The following is a 7,806-nucleotide window of genomic DNA, read 5'->3' on the forward strand; positions in this document are numbered from 1 at the left end:
AAAGCCCAGCAATAAGCCCATGCACCTATGGGCACTTTATCTTTGATAAAAGAGGCAAGAATATACAATGGAGAAAAGATGATCTCTTCAATAAGTGGTCCTAGGAAAACTGGAGAGCTATGTGTAAAAAAAATGACATTAGAGCAATCCCTAATACCATATACAAAAATAAACTCAAAATGGATTAAAGACATAAATTTAAGACACGAAATTATAAAACTCTTAGAGGAAAACAAGGGTAGAACACACTTTGACATAAACCACAGCAATATCCTCTATGACCCACCTCCTATAGTAAAAGAAATTAAAAAATAAATAAACAAACAGGACCTAATTAAACTTAAAAGTTTTTGCACAGTGAAGAAAACTATAAACAAGGTAAAAAGACAACTCTCAGAATGAGAGAAAATTAATAGCAAATGAAACAACTGACAAAGGCTTAATCTCCAAAATATACAGGCAGCTCATTCAGCTCAGTATCAGAAAAGCAGCCCAATCAAAGAGTGGGCAGAAGACCTAAACAGACATTTCTCCAAAGAAGACATACAAATGGCTAATGAACACATGAAAAAATGTTCAACATTGCTCATTATTAGAGAAATTCAAATCAAAACCATAATGAGGTAACACCTCACACCAGTCATAATGGCCACATCAAAAAATTCTACAAACAATAACTGCTGGAGAGGGTGTGGATAAAAAGGAACCCTCCTGCACTGTTGGTGGGAATGCAAATTGATAAGGCCAGTATGGAGAACTGTATGGAGTTTCCTTTAAAACTAACATAGGACCCAACAACCCCACTACTGGGCATGTACCCTGAAGAAACCATAATTGAAAAAGACACATGCACCCTAATGTTCATCACAGCATTATTTACAATAGCTAGGACATGGAAGCAACCTAGATGTCCATCGACAGATGAATGGATAAAGAAATTTGGGCACATATACAACGGAATATTACTCAGCCATAAAAACAAATGCATTTGAGTTAGTGCTAATGAGGTGGATGAACCTAGAGCCTACTCTACAGAGTGAAGTAAGTCAGAAGGAGAAAGACAAATATCATATATTAATGCATATATATGGAATCTAGAAAAATACTATTGATGAACCTATTTTCAGGGCAGAAATGAAGATGCAGACATAGAACAGACTTGTGAACACAGTGGGGGAAGGAGAAGGTGGGGTGAATTGAAAGAGTAGCATTGAAACATATGCATTACCACATGTAATATTAGATAGCCAGTGGGAATTTGCTGTAGGACTCGGGGAGCTCAAATCTGATGCTCTGTGACATCCTAGAAGGGTGGGATGGGGTGGGAGGTGGGAGGGAGGCTCAAGAGGAAGGGGACATACTTATACCTTTGGCTGATTCATGTTGATATATGGCAGAAATGCAGAAACCAACACAATATTGTAAAGTAATTATCCTCCAATTAAAAATAAATATACAAAAAGATTGAGGGATATATATACACACTTATGACTGATTTGCCTTTTTGCACAGCAGAAACCAAAAAAAACTTTGTGAACCAATTATCTTCCAATTTTAAAAGTGTTTAATTAAAAATTATTTTTTTTAAACTGTAAAACATTGTATTCCAGTTACTAAGTGTGTTAGCAATAGGGGTTTGGATACTTAAAAATCAATTTTAAACTGATTACAAATCTGAAATGTGAAAGGTAAAGCAATCATACTTTTAGAAAAAAAATTATATAAACATTACCAGACTTTGGAGTAGATAAAGAATTCTTAAATAGAATGCAAAAAAAAAAAAGCTAACTATAAAATCTGATAAAGTGAAAAATATTAAAAACTGAGGATTTCTTATCAAAAGACACACCAATAAAAATGAAAATACATCCCACAAATTTCGATGGGAGCATTCCAATTCATATATTTGACAGAGAACTCATATCCAAGATAGTTTAAGAACACATAAAAATCAGAAGAGAAAAACCAATAGAAAAATTAGTGCTTCATAAATGGTGAATAGACATATACAAAATATTCAATTTCATCAATCATCAAGAAAATCAAAATTAAAGCCACAATGAGATATCACTATTCACCTACCAGATTTACTAAAATGAAAAAGACCAACCAATTGTTGGTTAAAATGTGGCACAATAGCAATTCTTGTTATAAAAGTATAAACTGGTACAAGCACTTTGCAAATTAGTGGGCAATATCAGTGAAAGCGGAACATAGAGTACCTCGTGACTCCTCAGTTCTACCAACTGTGCACTCTCCTATGCATTATCCGTCACAGGAAATGCACAAGGATGTTCTCAGCAGCACTGTTTGTAATAACCCCAGGCTGAAAACTCATCAAATGCCCATTGGCTGTAGAACAAATAAATATGTTATGGTATATTCACAAATGAAATACTGTATAGCAATGAGAACGAAAGAATGATACCTTCACACAACATACCTGGATGGATCCCACAAACATAACGTTACGTGAAAGAAGCCAGGTGGGAAAAGAATGATCTATCAATGTTCAAGTATAGCCAAAACCTACCTCTGGTGTTAAAAATCAGAATAGTGGCCCCCCTGCAGGAGTAGTGACTAGAAGCAGAAACGAGGGGAATGTTGTAGCTGTTAGTGTAATAATATTCTTGATCTGGGTGCTGGTTACACAGGTATGTTCAATTTATGATAAATTTATCAACATGTAATTTGTATACTTTTCTATATGTGCTATATTTCTTTAACTTGCTTAAAAGAGAGAAAAGGAAATAAAAGCAAACATAATGACATGAAATTAATGAATATGGTACAATTAACTCATAATTCAAATATAATGGGTAAGACTGTGCTAGGTTGCTTCAGTCATGTCCAACTCTCTACGACCCCATGAACTGTAGTCCACCAGGCTCCTCTGTTCCTGGGATTTTCCAGGAACTGGTTGCCATTTTCTTCTCCAGGGGATCTTCCCAACCATGCAGGGATCCAACCTGGATCTCCTAGGTCTCCTGCATTGGCAGGCAATTTCTTTCCACTAGCGCCACCTGGATATGAGTTTGAGTAAACTCCGGGAGTTTGTGATGGACAGGGAGGCCTGGCATGCTGCGATTCATGGGGTCGCCAAGAGTCAGACACAACTGAGCGACTGAACTGACTGACTGAGCGCCACCTGGGTATAAGATAGGAAAGATTTAACAAATTCCAGTTAGTCTTCATTTAGAATACATGTTCTCCTGCCACAAGGGGGTACCCTTGCGATACTCCTTTACTTATGACACTGCCTGTTTTCTAGATTCTCTTGGTGTTCTGAGGCATTTTACCTGTTATCTTTGGAGGGTTCAGCAAGGCACTCTCTTTACTGAAAATCTGTAAACCTACAGAATAGTATATAACATGAAGCCTCTCTGTGATTACTTCAAAAGTGGTCATCCAGTGGTGGGACATGTTTCTGCAAACTCTTAATCTAATTACTAGAAAATGCATCTTAATCTAGTATTTAAACCCATCCTTTACCCTTTCTAGTCTTTATTCTTGCTCTGTCTCTCGGGTCTGTTTCTCTGTTTTGGACAGAGTATAAGCTTCTTTTAAGGCAACTGAGGTGTTTTTATCAGCTACATTCTATCTCTAACTTCTTAAACCGACATTTGGGTAAACACTGAGATTTTTTTTTTTTCTAGGTGTTATCCTGTTTAAAGATTTTGTACAAATATTTAAACACTATATGTACAATCCCCATGGAGGGTAGCCCATCAGGCTCCACTGTTCATGGGATTTCCCAAGCAAGAATACTGGAGTGGGTTGCCATTTCCTTCCCCAGGATATCTTCCCAGACCAGGGATCGAACCTACATCTCCTGCATTGCAGGAGGACTTCCTTCTATAATTTTGTCCACTCATGAATTCAATCATTCATTCTCTGAGTATATATGAAATGCTGGTAAGGTGCTCAGCACTTTCTAGAAGCTGAGATGTGACAAGTTCCTGCCTTCAGGCTCTGTTTTCAGTGGGAGAAAAAATGGAAAATAAGTAATTGAACAAATGAATAAGCAAGCTAATGTCAGAATAGCAAAAATTCTGGTAAGCTGACAAAAGAAAACTTAAGTAGTAGTAAGTTACAGGGAGTTACTTTACATAAGCCTTCCTTTAGACAGGAAAGACCTCTTTAAAGAAGTACTATTTGAGTTAAGACCTGAATTGTGAAGAATCAGCCACAAAAAAGACCCAGAAAAGAGTTGCAGGAACAGAAAATAGCAATCAAAGAAAGATCTGAGGCAGTAACAAGCATGATGAGAAAGAGAGAAAGAAGATCAGAGTAATGTACAGAGAGCAGCAGCAGAAGTGTAAGATGAGGCCAGTACGGTTGGCAAGGATCAGAGCTGGTGTGGATCGACCAACCACATCAGGGAGTTCCTGTTTCATTCCAAGTGTAACAGGGAGCCAGTGAAGGTTTTCAGCGGAAGGAAGATATGATCAGGGATAGTCTGAAAGCATCATTATGTATGCTGAGAAAAAGACAGATGGCAAGGGAAGGTAGCAAAAGTAGGTGACGCATCCAAGTGACTTATGATGGATGGACCTAGGGTGGTGATGATCAGGATGGTAGTAAATGAAGAGGGAGGAAGAATATTTTGGAGGTAAAGCCAGGAGACCTTGCTGGTGGATTCTACATGGGACTGGCAGAAAGAGAGAAACAAAGAACAATTTCTAAATTTTTGGCTTAAGCAATTGACCATATGAAGGTGTCATTTTCTGAGCCAAAGGGAAACAGGAAAAATCAAATTTGGCCCATGGATCCAAAAGTTCCACTTTGAGTGTACCAACTTAGATGTTAAATAGTTATGTGGAGTTTTTTTCAGTTGCCTGTTAGACATACTAGTATAAAGGAGCTTCTTAGGAATGCCTGTCATTTCACGGTTTGTTCATCCCTTTATTCTCTCTCTCGTCTTTCTCTCTCTTCTCTTGCTCTGTGAGCTGATTTTTAGAAACTCCAGTAGAATGCATTTCCCAGGCTGAATTTAGATAATTTCAATGATTCACTCCTCTGCCCCCCAAACCAACCATGGCCCTAAGGAGCTATTACTGAAAACAGAGAATGTAATCTAACTTCTGCCTTACATACTGTGGGTTTCCCCGGTGGCTCATCTGGTAAAGAATCTGCTGCAATGCGGGAGATCTGGGTTTGATTCCTGGGTTGGGAAGATCCCCTGGAGAAGGGAACAGCTAGCTATTCCAGTATTCTGGCCTGGAGAGTCCATGGGGTCAGACACGATTGAGCGACTTTCACTTTCACTTACGTATTGTAGAAAGTTGCTGGGAATCAGGAAACATTTCCCGTTGTCAGGAAGCAGAACTGTTTTTTGCCCATTTTTGTATTACCTGAAACAGTGCTAGTATTTATATAAAATAGATTACTTAAACAGAAGTTATGTAAACCAAATGTTATCACTTAAAAACACTTTTTAAGCCAGCTCAAAGATCAAAACTTTGACAATTCTTTAATAAGGCAGATATCCAACATTTGCCTGACTTAGAAGTTCATTTTCTCCACTAACCTGATGGGTCAACGCAAATCCTAGCAGCCAAACCAGTTTGGCAAAATAGACGGAGATTTATCTAAAGTGAAATTGGACACTACTTACATGTCATTCTCACCGGATGACTTCACTTTCTGATGTAAAGAAAACTGCTTCTACATATCCACATTTTAATTTTAGTCGGAATGTAACATAATGAGAAGACTAGGAGAGAGAGGAAGGGAGGGAGAAAGAGACAGACAGAGAGGCAGAAAGAGAAGAGGAAAGAAACAGATTACAGAGAAATATATTGACTCCTTCTGCAAACATTTAGGACTTCTGGGGATTAAGTTTTAAGAACTAAAGGGTTTAGATCTTAAAGGTGTTATAAATAAAATCTTTGGCTTTAAAGTTTGTTCAGTGAAACATAGAAACAATATTCAGTCAAAATAATAAAAGTATATTAATAATGACAGTTCCATAAGCAATAAATAGATGTTCTACTCATGAAGACTATCTACAAAATAGCAAATGTTAAAAGAATTATAAGTAAAACTCTCTTTTCTTTCTATAAAATAGTCATTAATTCATTTAGTTCTTGAAATTAAATAAAAGCATTTTGGATTCCACCGAATCAGCAAACAGCCCCTTGCAACTATTCAAAAATTAAAAGATAAAGAATGATAATAGAAAATATATGTATATAAATAAAAGTTTTTCTTATTACTTGAAGTCTGATTTTCAATTCAGTGGTAAATAGTATATTATAGAAAACATCAGTGTATTAAAAACAATTCTTTGCAACTAATAGGATTTGCACTGGAATCTTTAGTTCCATTTAGTTTCAATCAACAATTTTTTTCAAATATTAATCCTCTCTCATACTGCTACTTCAGCAAATCATCAAAACTCTACCTACTAAATCTCCTGAAAAACTTCCAAGACAATTGAGTGTTGTGAGAATTATATTGATTAAGTTGTACATTTCAGTGTTCTAGAAAGCCAAATTGTAAAGCATCTTCTTCAGCTCTATTATTCATATCATTCTTCCTATCATACATCAGATTCCAGTAAATCTAAACCATGCTATTCAAGGTCAAGAAACAAAGAATGAACAGCTGATTAAAAACGGCAGGGTTGGAGAACTGGGCAGAGAAATTTTTAAACTATTTTCAAGTATTATTAATGTACCAAATCTTTATGGACCATCTTTTATGTGCCTGGTTACTGAGCTAAGCACTGAGGAGAGAAACATGCACAGCAGAGGGTCCTTGTCCTCATAGAGGTTTTCCAAGCAATGCAGACCCAGATTTTGAGAATATATTCACACAAATATATCTATATATACATATATATATATTACAGATCATAATTATAGCTATTTAAATCAACAATCCTTTTCCTCACTTAATAGGAGCATTTTTTAAATGTATCAAGATAGTCCAAGAAAAGTAGAGTTGAATCCAGTTAGATGGGAAGTTTGCAAGCTGAGATATGGTGGGATTAACTCACAAACTGGAGGACAGAAAGAGGAGGAACAACACTGTCAGAATCTGGACTGCGGTGACTTCAGACCATATGCTAGCCAGAGGTTCTGAGATATAACTCATAAATCTATTTCCTGGTGTCTTCTCAAATCTTTGGCACTTGAAAGTTATGTGCAGTGATAACACTGCATTTGAGTATCTTTTGCTTTCAATCTCTTTAAATTTCTCAAGTCCTAGTCACTAAGATTATTTCTGACTCACCATACAATTCTGTGTCTATGACTGATGAAGAATAGTCTAACAAAGTTTTTCTGGAAAATTCAGTTTTGTGTATAGGTCATATATTCAATACTGGGTAAGCATTGTTTATTCTTTTTACCACACAACAGATAATTTATGAAAGCTTAAAGTCTATAATTTAATTTTATAGGCAGCTATACTCCCCAGCTTCTTAATATATTTTCGAATATAATATTAAATGTGCTTGATTTTATTTGACATGGCTTCAGTTAAAATTTCAAGGTATCTAGAAATTAACTTATATACAATAGTTCTATTATCTTTAAAAATATAACTATTAAATTTTTTCCATTATATATAAAGTAATTAACATTGATGAGAATTCACTAACTTTCACATGCACACTCAGTCCTGTCCGATTCTTTGTGACCCCATGGATTAGCCAGCCAGGCTACTCTGTCCATGGAATTTTCTAGGCAAGAATACTGGAGTGGGTTACCATTTCCTTCTCCAGAGGATCTTCCCAACGCAGGGCTCTAACCTACATATCCTGAGGCTTCTGCACTGGCAAGCAGATTCTTTTCCACT

This window comes from Odocoileus virginianus, chromosome 5, assembly GCF_023699985.2.
Source record: "Odocoileus virginianus isolate 20LAN1187 ecotype Illinois chromosome 5, Ovbor_1.2, whole genome shotgun sequence".
NCBI classification, from domain to species: Eukaryota; Metazoa; Chordata; class Mammalia; order Artiodactyla; family Cervidae; genus Odocoileus; species Odocoileus virginianus.